This window comes from Nicotiana tabacum, chromosome 10 (genome assembly GCF_000715075.1).
Source record: "Nicotiana tabacum cultivar K326 chromosome 10, ASM71507v2, whole genome shotgun sequence".
Classification (NCBI taxonomy): domain Eukaryota; kingdom Viridiplantae; phylum Streptophyta; class Magnoliopsida; order Solanales; family Solanaceae; genus Nicotiana; species Nicotiana tabacum.
Genome location: NC_134089.1, coordinates 107,748,811 through 107,766,387, shown reverse-complemented (window position 1 = coordinate 107,766,387; position 17,577 = coordinate 107,748,811).

Below are 17,577 nucleotides of genomic sequence, written 5' to 3'. Positions count from 1 at the left end.
ATAATACATGGTGCTAACACCCGATTCTATTTCATTCCAGTAAGAGAGGGTACCAGCCTATGATTACATTTCCTTTCAGTTGCCAAGGTACCGATCCCTGGTTAAACTATCCTTCGTTACCAAATTTTATCTCTTTCAGCTAGTTTATACTACTGTTTCTATCTGCCTTTTCAATAAATGAGATAATTTACAGATTTCTCTAATAACTCACAAAATTTTCCTAGTACCAGACTAGGGCAGAAATTTTGTTCCTTTTTGTTTGTCTTTGATGTCTTTGCAGGCTCTGCCGTATAGCACAAGTGACGATTAAAGCTTGCAGTTTCAGTTTCTCATCAGAAGAAAGAAATCCTTCGATCACAAGATAGTCGGAGTTTAGCTTTGATAATGTGTAAGCAGCCCAGCTTCTCAAGATTCATCTTCTCAAATTTTGATCCAGAAAGCAAGCCATCGAGATTGAGTCATAATCTTTCTTCAAAAGAATTAAGATGCAATCTAAAGTCAACACAAGCGAGCAGGTCAAGAATCAAGATTTGATTCTAGAAGACACGTGGATAGGCATTTTTGTACTCTTAGTTTGCAGACAAATGTAGTGCTCTTATCTTTTTCTTTTGATGTAAGAAGCAGTAACGGTAAGAGTAACAGCAACAGCAGCAGCAACAGCAGTGTCTGGTAGTCCCACCTACCAAATTTTCCCAGAACTACACTGACCTGATTTCTTTATAGCCAAGGATATGTAGGCAACCTCAGAAGCAAGGTTCAGTCACCACCTTTTTTAAAATGCTTCCACTAGAGTGAATGTGAGCAAAATAATATTCATGGCATTTATTTGTCTTTGCACGAAAACTCTTCATGTTCTCGAGCAAAGAGGGGCAACTGTAAATGCCTAATTTTTTATGTATGTGTGTGTGTTTGTTCTTATTTTGTGTATGTATAAGTTTTAAGAGTTGAGTAATGGTTTGATAAATGGGGTAGGGTTTGGGCTACTGTAATTTAATTAAAATTGTGCCAAAATTGGCCCAAAATTTGAGCCCAAAGAGCCCAAACCCAGTCCAAAAGGGGGATGCCAAGAAGAGCTTAAAACGATGTAGTTTTGTCTTGAAACTACGTCGTTTTGGTTAAATGACAAGATTCAATCTCATCCACCCATCTTGATTTAATCCAACGGTCCTAGTTTGATCTTCATCCTAGATATTTAAAGCATAAAATCCCCAAATTTACCCCATTTTCCCCATTATTTCCTCTCTCTTCTTTCCCTCTCATCACTCTCTCTTCTCTCTCTCCCAAGACTGTCACCGTCGCCCATTGCCACCACCGGAAATTGCCCACCGGCGGTGGTCGACCTCCAATCCGCCCCAAAATTTCACCATATAATCTCCAACACCTCCTCTTTCCATATTTTAAAACCAAATCCTAAAAAAATCTTTCAAACTCCTTGAATCTTAGATCTAGAAAACTTTCCCGTCACTTTGTTGCCCAAATTCTTGAAGCTCCAACCACTACCACCCCAAAATACCTACATCAATGGATAGAGCTCCTCAAGACCTAACTATTGATGTCAATTCTACCCCAAAAATCCAGCGACCAAAATTAGGCCTAATTCCGGCGACCTCCCGGAACACCCTTTTTGGCATACCACCATTTTTTCGGCCTTTTGATGTGTAAAATGGTAAAATACTATTCTTTTTCATGGCTGATTTTTTTATTTTTATTTTTAATTTTTATATTTTATTTTTGTCTATTATTAATTATTTTAGCATTAGTTTTTTATGTTTGAAATGTTAAATTTTCTATTTTTGCACTTGTTGAAGTAGTAAAATAGTTTTGTATTGATAAAAGTGAGGTAATGAAAAATACTTAAGAGTATATGGTACTTGTTTGGCTGTTTGTTTACTGCTTCGGGACTCTTTGAGTACAACACTCAAAAGTCAAATTGTTTGGTAAGAAAATGTAGACCTTAGGACATTATTAGACTAAAGTCTATCATTGAATAGTGGAGAGCAGATTTTGTTTGAAATACTTGACAAGATTTGAACTAGAAAGTCTGGCTTTTTGAATTTAAGAGCAGATTTTGTAGAAAAATCTGTCAAAAAGATTGATTTTTAATTTTTTTAAATAGCTGGTTGTTTTGATATATAGAGGGGGCATATTTTTTAATTGCTTTGTCACAAAAACAAAAAATATCAGCAGTTGAACACATGAAAAGTAAGCTGAAATGGTGAGCTTTGGGAGTGAATCTTAGAGTGCAAACTTTAAAAAAGTATAAGTCCTCTTTAGAGTTCGTTTCTGGGTTCCCTCTCTAAGTTTTCGGGTTGTTTTAACACGGATTTGCTGCTGGTTTTATGTTGCTTTAGTTGCTGAACTACTGTTTATTCTTTTGCTACCAGGTAATCCTTTAAGACTCGTAATATACGTATTTTCAGCAATGGGAACAACTTAAACATGCTGCACCATTTAAATGTGTTTGATGTGATGAATAGTTTGACAACAAAAGAGCTTGTATGTTATTGTTAGGTATTAAGCATGTGATAATGTGAATATAGTCCTTCATAATACTTGAATATTGAGTTGTAAGTTTTTGAATGGGATATGTAAGTCGTTTATGGATTTTTTTAAGCATGTTTTCAAGTTATTATATCCGAGTAACAATGCTAAGTATGCCATGAATTACTTTAGGTGTATAACACATAGCATGATTTCGTTTTAGTTGCTGAAATTTCACTGCCAACATATGCTTCTAGGAATGCTGTGATAATATCTTTGTGAATCTAGCCATTTTGCCGGATTTGCAAAAATGGATATTTTTGTAAAGTGGGCGTTTATACAATTGTGACTATGTAGTTAATGGTCATGAACTCAAACTAAATAAAGAGCTAAGATTGTTTCAACTTTGGGCCTTATTGAATCAAAGATAAAAGTTGGCCCATTTACCTTTAAACAACAAAATTACCCCTTTTCTTCTATATAGCATTGGGCCAATTGAAATTCATTTCTTGGCCCATTTTAATAATAAATTACAGCAGCCCAAAAGCTCCATACAAGCTGGCCCATTTTTTTTAACAAGAAGTTGGTTCATTTCTTTTGAAATAGATAAAGTTGGTCCAACATTTATTTGCATAATTTTTTCCAACTATAAAGCTCGAAAAAATAATAATAATATCAGATTGTTCTACTATTTTAATTAACTAGTTTCCCTTTAATTAATTTAAACGTTAGGCAAATAGTAGGTGCACTTTAACTTCACGGACACACTTGTGTAGCGTGACGCTAAACTTTTAATAAGTTAATTCATCAATTTCATGTCATATTCAATAGTTTTAATTAATTTATAAATCTTTTGTCATAATCACGGATTCGATTGCGTAGTGTGGTAGTGACATTTAATAAATTTTCTGAAAAAGAGGGTTAATGTTTCCTCCAACACAATTGCAGCAATTTTTTAAAAGTAAATAACGTGCTATCAATCGTCTGTCATGACTGCGTATTCGCTTGCGTAGCAAATTATGAATAAATAATAAATTTCGTCGATCACACATTCTCTTGCGTAGTGTGGTTATGATATCTTATTATTCGAAAATATTCTTTAATTTTTTCTAATAATCAAGAGATAAAAGAGTATAGGTAAAACAGGAAAATAATATAAATCACAGTTTGTCCAAAATTAATTCAAGCTAAGATTAAGTCAATAAAGCGACCGTGCTAGAACCACAGGACTCGGGGAATGCCTTATACATTCTCCCCGGTCAACAGAATTCCTTACCCGAACTTTGTTTTTGCGGACCGATTAAAATAGAGTCAAACCTTCTTTTGACTAGGGATCCAAATTAATGGTGACTTGGAACACCGAAAAAATCAATTCTAAGTGGCGACTCTGAACAATAAAATAATCCCTATTCAAATTTTGTCACTTTAATTGAAAAAGCTCTTTGGCCCATACACATATTATTATTATGTTGAGGGGTAGAAAAGGAGGTGTGACAGAGGTAAAACATGCGTTCATCAAGGACGAGGTAACAAAACTCCTCAAAATAGGGTCTATCAGAGAGGTAAAATATCCCGAATGGTTGGCCAATGTGGTGGTAGTTCCCGAAAAGCGAAATAAGTTAAAAATGTGCGTAGATTATAAAGACTTAAATAGAGCATGCCCCAAAGATTTGTTCTTGTTGCCCAACATCGACCGCTTGATTGATGCCACGGCTGGCCACGAGATCCTCACGTTTCTCGATGCCTACTCGGGGTATAATCAAATTCAGATCAACCCCGAGGATAGGGAAAAGACTTCGTTCATCACGAAGTACGGTACGTACTGTTACAATGTGATGCCCTTCGGGCTAAAAATGTGGGATCCACATACCAACGCCTAGTTTATAAGATTTTCGAACATCAAATAAGCAAATCCATGGAAGTTTACATTGATAATATGCTAGTTAAGTCGCTACGCGCATAGGACCATTTGACCCATTTGCAGGAGACATTTGAAATCCCCAGAAGCTACAACATGAAACTCAATCCCAAGAAATGTGCCTTTAGAGTGGGTTCACGAAAATTATTAGGCTTCATGGTGTCAAACAGGGGAATTGAGATCAACCCCAACAAAATCAAAACCATCGAAGAAATCATGATGGTAATAATGTGAAGGCCGCACAACGGCTGACCGGGTGGATAGCAGCCTTAAGACGATTCATATCGAGGTCATCAGATAGGAGTCATCATTTCTTCTCCTTATTCAAAAAGAAAAATAGCTTCGAATGGACTTCGGAATGCCAACGTGCCTTAGAGGAGTTGAAGCGATATCTAACAAGCGCACCTTTGTTCCACACCCCAAAGGAGGATGAAACGTTGTATTTGTACCTGGCCGTATCCGAGGTAGCAGTAAGTGGTGTGCTGGTTCAAGAAGAACAAGGTATGTAATTCCATGTTTATTATGTAATTAGGATCCTGGGAGATGCTGAAACCAGGTATTCGCATCTAGAAAAATTAGCTCTTGCATTGATAAGTGAACCTTGAAAATTAAAGCCTTATTTTCAATGCCATCGTATTTGTGTTTTAACGACATATCCTCTTCGAAGCATATTGCATAAGCTCAAGTTATCAAGCCAACTGGCCAAATGGACCATCGAACTCAGGGAGTAAGATATCAAGTATCAACCCCAAATGGCTATCAAGTCCCAAATTCTGGCGGATTTCATGGCCGACTTTACGCCCTCCCTCGTGCCCGAGGAAGATAAAGAACTTTTACGAAAAGCGGGCACATCTTCGGGGGTATGACCTTGTTCACTGATGGTGCCTCGAACATGAAAGGGTCCAGACACGACATAGTTCTAAAGCCACCTACGGGCGGCATGATTAGGCAATCTATAAAAACTGCAAGGTTTACTAACAATGAAGCCGAGTATGAGGCTTTGATTGCAGGTCTGAAATTAGCCAAAGGCCTTGGAGAGGAGGTCATTAAAGCAAAATGTGATTCCCTTTTGGTGATAAATAAGGTAATGGGAACTTCGAGGTTCGAGAAAACAGGATGTAAAGATACTTAGACAAAATTCAAGTCACGTTGCACCGCTTCGAAGAATGGACTATGGTCCACATACCTCGAGAGTAGAATAGCGAGGCTGATGCCGTCGCAAACCTAGCGTCAGCTGTCGAGGAAGATGACATACTCCTCGGGGGTTGTTCAGCTATCCAAATCAGTGATCGAAGAAGGCCATGCCGAGATCAACTCCACTAGCCTGACATGGGATTGGAGAAATAAATATATTGATTATTTGGAAAGTGGGAATCTACCCACGAACCTAAAAGAGTCGAGGGCCCTGTGAACCAAAGTAGCTTGATTCTCACTCGACGAAAGCGTAACTCTATACAGAAGAACCTTTGATGGGACCCTAGCAGTATTCCTAGGACCGGGGAACACAAATTACGTGCTCCGAGAAATCCATTAGGGCACCTACAAAAATCACTCCGGTGCCGATTCCTTAGTCCGAAAGGTGATCAAAGTAGGCTACTATTGGGACAGCATGGAGAAGGACACCAAAGAATTCGTCCGAAAATGTGACAAATGCTAGAGATTTGAACCAATTATTCACCAACCCGGTGAACAACTACATTCAGTCTTGTCACCATGGCCTTTCATGAAGTGGGGAATGAACATCATCGAACCCCTACCAATGGCACCAAGTAGAGCTAAATTTATTTTTTATGAATGACTACTTCTGAAAATGGGTGGAACTACAGTCCTTCTAGAAGATAAGAGAAAAAGAAGTCATTAACTTCATTTGGGACCATATCATGTGTCGATTAGGGATTCCCTCCGAGATAACATGTGATAACGGAAGCAGTTCATCGGAAGCAAAGTAACTAAGTTCCTCGAGGACTATAAAATCAAAAAGATCCTATCAACACCTTACCACCCATATGAAAATGGTTAGGCCGAGTCCACAAATAATACCATCATTCAAAACTTGAAAATAAAGTTAGAAAATGCGAAAGGAAAATGGAGAAAAATATTGCCCAAGGTGCTATGGGCATATCGAACAACTCCAAAATCGAGCATAGGAGAGACGCCTTTCTATCTGGTATATGGCTTCGAGGCTTTAATACCGGTCGAGGTCGGAGAGCCAAGCACCAGATTTTGACATGCCTCCGAGAGCTCAAACAATAAGGCCATGACTGCAGCCCTCGAACTATTAGATGAAAAGAGAGAAACTTCACTGGTACGAATGGCTGCCCAAAAACAAAGAATCAAAATGTACTATAACAGGAGAACAAATCTCCAAAATTTCGGAGTCGAAGACTTAGTCATATGGAAAGTCACTCTAAATACTCGAAACCCTGATGAAGGGAAGCTAGGCTAGAGCTGGAAAGGACCGTAGGGTCCTACAAGATTGGTACCATGGAAAGCGAACATCTTCCAAGCAATTGGAACATATCAATGCTCAAACACTATTAGTGCTAAGGTATCCGATGGAAGACACCAAAACATCCTCCAACTCAAAGACCTTGGGTTTTAAAGCATGCATTGCGTTGTTTTCCTTCGATCGGATTTTATCCCATAAAGGATTTTACCGGCAAGGTTTTTACGAGGCTACATCTATATGCTACCTAAAGAGGACTCAACAAGTATTCTAGGCTTCTCTCCAATCACCCTCGAATACTGGGAGGCATCCCCCCGGGACATCGCCTCATCAGAGAGATCAAAACAAGAAAAAGAGGGTCTCGATAGGAAGATGATGTATCGGACCAAACGGTCAAATAAACCGTGTTCGCATAGAATAGTCGAACCCTCGACGGCAAAAACTATATATACTTGTGCCAAGTCATCAAGGAACATTTTTTCAGGCCAAACACTTTGCGCTTCAAAGAAGTTTGCTATTTTCACAAGAAATGGCCCCAGGGCCAGAAATTTCCCGAACACTCGGAACTTGACACCAAAAACTCGAAGCTATAAGACCTCCAGGCCAGAAACTTTAAGCTCATATGCCCTCAATGAGGCAATATCAAGCTCACAAGGAATGGCTCCAGAGCCAAAACTATCGACGTCTCGGGGACTATCGTCGATTGTCGCCCCATCGAGTTATCAAAACTCGAGAACTCGAGGCCATAAGACTCCAAGCGGGCAACCTCAAACCTGAAAGCCTTCCATGTGACAATGCTAGAAAATGTAAGACCTCCATGAGGCATTATCAACAGTGTAGGCCCTCTATAAGGCAACCTCGAGCTCATAAGACCTCCATAAGGCAATACCAAATATGTAAAACCTCAAGCAAGACACGAATTATACTTGTGCCAAGTAACCTATCTATAAGACCTCAAGTAAGGCATGTTAAAATTTATAAGACCTTACAAAAGGCATAAGCCCGGTCTTAAAGTCAAGGCTATATATTCGAACTTGTAATACCCCTAAAAAGGCATACCCTCAATATAGACGCTGAAGCTACCTCACTCGGGGACTAAAAGGCTACGACCAAACAAAGTGACTACGGTCACAAGGCTCCGGCCAAACTAACCAAATTCGGGGACACCCGACCGTCGCCATAGAATCAAAGGCCTTATATTACTTCGAAAATACTTCGAAAAGAATCGGTTAATCAGGCTACCCTCAGCATATGAAAAAGAGCTTCAATCATGTCAGCTCCAAACAATGAAAAGGCTTCGAAACAATTCAGCCATTGAGAAAAACCTCTCGAGGTGCTTATTTATTGTTACATAACGGCTCACAATCGAGGTTTTTATCGAACCATCGAAGAGTCGGACAAACACAAAAACTTCAAAAAAGTCTTTAACGAGGGAAAAATAAAGCCTATATTAGAGGACGTACTGACCCAACGCATAAGAGCCTAAGCACCAGCTTATATTAGAGGTAGTACCGACCTAACGTGTAAGAGCCTAAGGGCCAGCTTAAAAGAGCTTTAGGGCCGACTAGAGGTCCCATCAACCCAATATGTAAGAGCCTAAGTGCCAGCCTATATTAGAGGTCGTACCGACCAATGTATAAGAGCCTAAGGTCCAGCTTAAAAGAGCCCTAGGGCCGATTAGAGGTCACACCGACCCAATGCGTTAGAGCCTAAGGGTTGGTTCAAGTAGCCTTAGGGCCTATTTTTAGACCTAAAGGTCAATGAACTCAAGTCGAAACTCGACTGAAGGACTAATCCCCAAACGGTCAACTTTCGACCATTACAAATCACTCAGCAGTAGCAAGAACCTAAGGGTTTAATTTGAAGTCCAAAATTTCGGACCAATTGTCAACAAGTGTCACAGTTTATTATTAAAAAGCAAAGGAAAAATGAGAAATGATGAAAAACGAACGGATTTTTACATATATATTGAAAGTTAATAAGGTTGCACTTACAATGCCTATGCCTAAAGCCCTTACAAGGGAGATAGCAAATAAAACCCTAATCTACCACCGGGGCTGTGCTTTCAACAACCTCCTCGGACGTTGTGCCTTCAATAGCTTTGGCCACAGCCCCTAGGTCTTCAGCGGCCTCTTACCCTTCGGGGATTTCGCATTCATCTTCATCATCTTCCAAGCCACTGCTCGACTCACCTTCAGAAGCAAGGAGGGCCACAGATTCCTCTTCTAGGGTCTTCACCCTCTCGATCTTGGCAGAAAAATTAATTCCCCCTGCATATATATCCTCGAGAGCCTGCCTCTGAGATTCTAACCGGGCATGTTCCACAGCTCGGGTTAATTGCAGCTCGGCCTCCTCGGACACCTTTTTAGCCTGAGCACTTGCAACAACAGCGTCCTCTTTGTGCCAGGATACGAGCGCCTCGGCTTCATCCCTGACCCAGGATAGTACAGCAACTAACTCAGTATGAAGATCTTTATACTTATTACATTCCACCCTCGCATCATGAAGTTGATGTCCGACTGATACAACCTTCCCCTAGAGGGTATCTCTCTTAGAGGCTATCTCACTCACGTGCCGTTTGAGTTCGAGAATTTCAGAGTCTTTGGCTCAGAGCTCCTCCCTTGTTAGGACATCTTTTCTCTCAAGCTACATAGATCAGCCCAAAGGTGTTAAAACACTGAAGTCAGGTAAGCATGTAGACAAAACCAAACGAAAACTATATAACATGCTCAGTGAGATGAGTCCTCTCTCGGGACGCCGCCTCTATACAATCTCGAAGGTCACTGAATTTCGCATCCTTCTTGGTAAAAAGAGCTCTAAGCTCATAGCCTTCTCAGGTGAGCTTCCTGCGCTCACCCTCGTAACGAGTCAACTCGGCTTGAAACTTGGCAATGGTCTGATTATAAAGCACCTTGGCCTGGAACCATGAAGAAACAAATTCAGAAAGGCAAAGATCAGGACGTCGAGTAGAATTTACAAAAAATTACCTACTCACAGATCCTATTGATCTCACTAAAAATAAGTGAGGCGTCGAGCTCAGGGTTTTCCTCGGGCACAACAAAAAGCGTTTCAAATGCATCTTTATCTCTGACGAGCAACCTCACATTGGAAGATTCTTTATTCTAGGCATCATTCATCTCCCTCAGAGGAAAAGTCGGTCCTAGAGGAGAATCGCTCACTTCAATAACCCTGATTGGATCAATCGGGGTTGTCTCTTATTTCTGGAGAGCTTCAGACCTAGGCTCCTTCGGACCACCGACCAAATGCACCTCAGCTCGAGGAATATTTTGTCCACCAATCAACATGAGGACGTTACTCGATACGCCCTCAAAGGGCTCTTCAGCCTGAGGTAGGACAACAACAGCATCAAGTTCCGATTTAGAAGCCATCGGCTCAGCAATATGTGGGATAGTCAGGTTTTCTCCTCCCTCGGGTGCTACTGAGGAATCATCTTTCTCCTCGCCTTCATCTCGGGGACTCCCCGATACTTCTAACGCTAAGGCTGATTCGTTGTTGAATCAGCCTTAGGTTCTTCCACTTTGGCATTCTTGGATTTCGAAGGCTCAGTCGACGACTTCCTTTATTTTTCTTCTCTTTGTCAGGTTTCGGGGTATTTGCTTCCCCAGAGGGTGCTTCTATCATCAATGACGCCTCTCCCAGACCTACGCAAATAATAAATATAAACATAAAGAATAAGGGTGCAATCGGTGACAGTTCTTTTAAGAGTTTCAATTACAGCAAAAGTGAGGGCTCACCATGGTTCTTGGCCTCCCATCGAGCCCTATACAGGTCGCTCCACACTTGTTCAACATATGGTCAAGTCGAATCTAGATGGATAACCCAACCCGAGAGATCCTTAACCGCACTAGGGTACACCGCGTCAGCTGCATCAGCGGAGGAAGTCAGTTCATGCGGAAATTGATCAAAAAGGAAAATAAAATACTTAATTAGCATATCCACTTACATTTCGTGTTCCACCTTTTAAGGCACGACATCTTCTCCACTGAAATCAGGTCTGAGGCCGTAACTCGGACAAAATAGATCATCCACCTTCTATCCCTAACCTCGTCAGTACAAGCAAAGAAGGCTTTCGAGGCCCGACATTTGAGCTTAATCAGGCCCCCATGGAAGATTCAGGGATTGTATATTTTGATCAAGTGGTTGAGGGTGAAGGGCATCCCCTTAATCATGTTCGTAAAGTATCTGATCATGTAAACAATACGCCAAAACGATGAATTTGGCCGAGAGTCACTCGATTTCGTTTGTAGAAATCGAGGATCACGGGGTTTATTGAAGGCGAGGATGGCTCCACCGGGCCAAGAGTAAATGGATAGTTATACACACTAAGGAAGCTAGCCTTGTATGTCGTTATGTCCTCTCCCCGAGAAGGAATCTCCACCAGCACCGCGTCTCCCCAGCGGCAGTCAGTCCTCACCTTCTCGGCATCTTCTACTAAACTAATATATCAGGACATGGGTTCACATCGTCCCGACTTCGAAGAACGCCTGTCGACCTTGAAATCGGAGGTTGTTTCGTAGGATACCGGGATGCATTCCTCAAGATGAGGGGGTACTGTTGCCTTGCCCTTAGACGAGCGTGAAGAAGAGGAGGGAACATCTTCTTGAGGGACAGAGGTGGAGGTCTTAGCCATTTTGTTAAGAGATTTCAAAAGAGAAGAGAAATTATAATCAGAGAAAGAACACAAGAGATAAGTAAGGAGAACTCTTTTGAGTGATTGATGATACAATGGAGAATAAGGGGCGAGGGAAGAAGTATTTATAGAGGCCAATCATGTACGTTGGAGTAGGTCAAATGATAGACAACTGCTGTAATAAATTCAAAGGGTTTTCAAGGGTTGTGTGGATGCGACCTTTAGACACCCTTTTTATCACATCAATCACTTGTCGCGCCCCCTTTTCTCCCTTTTTGTGATGAGGAGGTCATGGTTTCGACTTTCATGGGGGAAATAACTCGTTTCCTTTTGGGAATTGGGTGTTTGCAGAGTCGTCATCTAACTAATTACGGTGCGTTAGGGCATCTAGAGTGATTAACTCTTGGGTTGGTTTGCGTTAACAGAGATTAGGGTAAGGGCTCGAAGTAACCTCGAGGGGAAGGTGTTAGGCACTCCTCTTGGTTCACAACTGTAGGTCCTGGCCGAACTTATATTCACAAATTAGTCCATATAAATAGTTGAATCAAATAAGTTTCAAGTAAAGCACGTTGGATAACTCAAGTAGTAAGACAAAGGTTTGGACAAATTGTAAAACAAAGTATTTAAATAAAAAAAAGGAATTTTGGTAAAGGAGGGGTCCTAGGTTGATTATCCTATAGGATCACCCCACACAATGTCTGGTAAACACTCCTCGATGAGGGGCTACACGTGACATTAGCACGTAGTCATCATATCATATATCTACCCTTCCCATCCCCTTATTGGTCATGCAATGCGAGTGTTTGGTCGACGATTTCTATTGTGTGCTACTACCCGCCCCTTCTTAATGGTCTTAGAGGGAGTTAGGAGCTCTACCTATAGTTGGTTCTAGATGTACCCTAAAGTTTTAAAAGGAGAAAATTCTAAGGTGACAAACAAAACACTTAGGACTTTCAACACATTAAGGGACCAATTAGAGGCTCAGAGTTTCCTCCTCTAAGAAACACATAAGCAGCACGACTCAAGCACAGTTAAGGTCTTTATTAGACAATGTCCTAAGGCAGGCTTATCTAGGTGGATATGCAGAAGACAAACAAACTCAGAAATCATAACCCTAGCAGTTGCCTATGGATTCTTTTTAAAGCCTGTTAGGATCAGAAAACTCTAAGCACTAGAAATAGTTTAAGAGATGCAGTTTTGAAAATGCCTTGAGGGCTTGCCTAAAAGCAGAGTACTGATTAGCACATCTGTATAGAAACAAAGCAGGTTTTGAAACGGACTTCTTTAATACTTATAGGCATGATATCTAATGAAGTTGAGACAGTTTGAAAGAACTCGTTTTAGGAAATACTTAATACTTAATAAAACCAATTCAAAAATGAACTAGGCGTGGACTAAGTTAATTTATTAGACTAGATTATACTGACAAGCAGAATTTCGAGTATGGCTCCCTGTAGGCATGATATCTAAGTGTAATACTGATTTTAACGATTTGCAGGCATGGAAACATACATAACTCTTGTTATAACTGAATCTGGATTAAGTCCTATAGGCATGGCATCTATTATATAAAAATCAGATTAAATGTAAAGTCCTATGAGCATGATTTCTATTTGGTAGAGCAAACAGATTTAAAAGTAAAATCCTAGGAGCATGATTTCTATTTGGTATAGTAAACAGATTTAAAATTAAAATCCTAGAAGCATGATTTCTATTTAGTAGAGCAAACAGATTTTAAAAGTAAGGTCCTAGGAGCATGATTTCTACCCATATTACCCCATAAAGCATGTATCTACCAACCCTTTTTACTAAATACCCCAATATCTATTTACAAGTTATTATAGACCAATGAATGAATTACATAAGTGAATAAACAATCAAGAAGCTATTCTATAGGGAGCCTTCAATTAGGCCTAGATTCTCCAAAGCCTCCAATGACCTCATGTGGCTCAATTCCATAGACAATGGCATAGTTTAGGTGCATCAAAGTTCCTTAAGGATCTCAAGGATCTCAGGCACTGCTTATACCTAGACTTGGTAACCTAGATTTGAACAAGTGCAGTGTGGAAGGGCCAGCCTCAGTATGCCAGAGTTCAGAGGATTCTCAAGAGGATCCCAAGGTAGTACACATACTGGAGGGGGAAGAACCTAATGACTAGGAGTAAGGTGCAAGTGCTTGACACAAGTTTAGTGAAAAAACTGTATTGAAAGGGAAGTTTGTTTCAAAATTAATTTAGTAAAGCAATAGAGACTTTTGAAAAGGGATTGAAGAAAGGAATAGAAGTCCAAACACCTAAAGACAAGTTTGTACATAGCCAATTCACATAACCAAGTAAATTCAATACACACATAAGGGTCAGGGATTTGGGATACATAGAACACTTGACTGCAAATACATAACCCAGCAAAGGTCTAGGGCTGGTTTAGACATGTTCAGAAATAGTTGACCCTGGCATAGTCACAAAACCAGACATGAAGAACAGACTCACATGCAGGGGGATAGGGATTTGGGGAATTCATGGTGGTAAACATATAACAAGTAAGAGATGATTGGTGTATACGTACTCATAAACAAACAGAAGGGGAAATATATTGATCTCAAGGGAGGGAAAGAAATGATAACATGCTAATAATGTAACCCTCAACTACAAGTTTCACAACAAAACTACAAATAGAAGCAAACTAGAAACAAGATAAACTGAAACAATAAGAGAATCATATTGTTGTTGGAACTTTGAATTGAAACTAGGACATACCGGTAAAGAGGATAGTGGGCAGAATGAAAGAACAAGAGAACACAAATTATTAGCCTTGTCTTGCAGCCGACTAACTTAGAGCAGTAGCAAGTAGCACAAGAGAGAGAGCAGAAATTTTTAAGTTGAGAGATAGTTTTGAATCAAGAGTTTGTGTCTGTGTGTGTTAATGATAGAGCATATATATAGTTTGAAACTAGGTAGAATAATAAGTTAAGAATCAAGATCAAACACTAATTATGGAACTAGGTATCAATTGTTATAAAATTAGTAGAAGTACTCCCTTAATTAAGGGAGTTAATTTCAAACGGTAAAGTCAAATAAGGAAAGAGATCACATAAGACTGGCACATAACACTCAAGGAAATAGTTTTAGCATAGTACAAGTATAGAACATGTAATTAAGGCTAAGTACATAATATCTCAATTAAGGAATAATGTGAAGGCCGCACAACGGCTGACCGGGTGGATAGCAGCCTTAAGGCGATTCATATCGAGGTCATCAGATAGGAGTCATCATTTCTTCTCCTTATTCAAAAAGAAAAATAGCTTCGAATGGACTTCGGAATGCCAACGTGCCTTAGAGGAGTTGAAGCGATATCTAACAAGCCCACCTTTGCTCCACACCCCAAAGGAGGATGAAACGTTGTATTTGTACCTGGTCGTATCCGAGGTAGCGGTAAGTGGTGTGCTGGTTCAAGAAGAACAAGGTATGTAATTCCATGTTTATTATGTAATTAGGACCTTGGGAGATGCTGAAACCAGGTATCCACATCTAGAAAAATTAGCTCTTGCATTTATAAGCGAACCTTGAAAATTAAAGCCTTATTTTCAATGCCATCGTATTTGTGTTTTAACGACATATCCTCTTCGAAGCATATTGCATAAGCTCGAGTTATCGGGACAACTGGCCAAATGGGCCATCGAACTCGGGGAACAAGATATCAAGTATCAACCCCAAACAGCTATCAAGTCCCAAATTCTGGCGGATTTCATGGCCAACTTTACGCCCGCCCTCGTGCCCAAGGAAGATGAAGAGCTTCTACGAAAAGCGGGCACATCTTCGGGGGTATGACCTTGTTCACTGATGGTGCCTCGAACATGAAAAGGTCCAGACTCGACATGGTTTTGAAGCCATCTACGGGCGGCATGATTAGGCAATCTATAAAAATTGCAAGGTTGACTAACAATGAAGCCGAGTATGAGGCTTTGATTGCAGGTCTGGAATTGGCCAAAGGCCTAGGAGCGGAGGTCATCGAAGCAAAATGTGATTCCCTTCTGGTGGTAAATAAGGTAAATGGGAAATTCGAGGTTCGAGAAAATAGGATGTAAAGATACTTAGACAAAATTCAAGTCACGTTGAACCGCTTCGAAGAATGGACTATGGTCCACATACCTCGAGAGTAGAATAGCGAGGCTGATGCCCTCGCAAACCTAGCGTCAACTGTCGAGGAAAATAACATACTCCCCGGTGCTGTTGTTCAGCTATCCAAATAGGTGATCGAAGAAGGCCATGCCGAGATCAACTCCACTAGCCTGACATGGGATTGGAGAAATAAATATATAGATTATTTGGAAAGTGGGAATCTACCCGCGTACCCAAAAGAGTCGAGGGCCCTACGAACCAAAGTAGCTCGATTCTCACTTGACGAAAATAGAACTCTATAAAGAAGAACCTTTGATGGGTCCCTAGCAGTATTCCTGGGACCGGGGAACAAAAATTATGTGCTCCGAGAAATCCATGAGGGAACCTACAAAAATCACTCTGGTGCTGATTCCTTAGTCCGAAAGGTGATCAAAGCAGGCTACTATTGGGATACAATGGAGAAGGACACCAAAGAATTCATCCGAAAATGTGACAAATGCTAGAGATTTGCACCAATGATTCACCAACCCGGTGAACAGCTACATTCAGTCTTGTCACCATGGCCTTTCATGAAGTGGGGAATGGACATCATCGAACCCCTACCAATGGCACCAAGTAGAGCTAGATTTATTTTTTAAGAATGACTACTTCTGAAAATGGGTGTAACTACAGTCCTTCGAGAAGATAAGAGAAAAAGAAGTCATTAACTTCATCTGGGACCATATCATGTGTCGATTCGGGATTCCCTCCGAGATAACATGCGATAACGGAAGCAGTTCATCGGAAGCAAAGTAACTAAGTTCCTCGAGGACCATAAAACCAAAAAGATCTTGTCAACACCTTACCACCCATATGCAAATGGTCAGGCCGAGTCCACAAATAATACCATCATTCAAAACTTGAAAATAAATTTAGAAAATGCGAAAGGAAAATGGAGAAAAATATTGCCCAAGGTGTTATGGGCATATCGAACAACTCCAAAATCGAGCACGGGAGAGACACCTTTCTCTCTGGTATATGGCTTCGAGACTTTAATACCGGTCGAGGTCGGAGAACCAAGGCCATGACTGCAGCCCTCTAACTATTAGATGAAAAGAGAGAAACTTCACTGGTCCGAATGGCTACCCAAAAACAAAGAATCAAAATGTACTATAACAGGAGAACAAATCTCCAAAATTTCGGAGTCGAGGACTTAGTCCTATGGAAAGTCACCCTAAATATTCGAAACCCTGATGAAGGGAAGCTAGGCTCTAGCTGGGAAGGACCGTAGGGTCCTACAAGATTGGTACCATGGAAAGCGAACATTTTCCAAGCAATTGGAACATATCAATGCTCAAATGCTATTAGTGCTAAGGTATCCGATGGAAGACACCGAAACATCCTCCAACTCAAAGACCTTGGGTTTTAAAGCATGCATTGCATTGTTTTCCTTCGATCGGATTTTATCCCATAAAGGATTTTACCGGCAATGTTTTTACGAGGCTACATCTATATGCTACCTAAGGAGGACTCAACAAGTATTCTAGGCTTCTCTCCAATCACCCTCGAATACTGGGAGGCATCCCCCCAGGAGATCGCCTCATCAGAGAGATCAAAACAAGAAAAAGAGGGTCTCGATAGGAAGATGATGTATCGGGCCAAACGGTCAAATGAACCGTGTCCGCGTAGAATAGTCGAACGCTCGACGATAAAAACTATATATACTTGTGCCAAGTCATCAAGGAACATTTTTTCAGGCCAAACAATTTGCGCTTCAAAGAAGTTTGCTATTTTCACAAGAAATGGCCCCAGGGCCAGAAATTTCCCGAATACTCGGAACTTGACACCAAAAACTCGAAGCTATAAGATCTCCAGACCATAAACTTTAAGCTCATGTGCCCTCAATGAGGCAATATCAAGCATACAAGGAACGGCTCCAAAGCCAAAAACTTTCGACGTCTCGGGGACTATTGTCGATTATCGC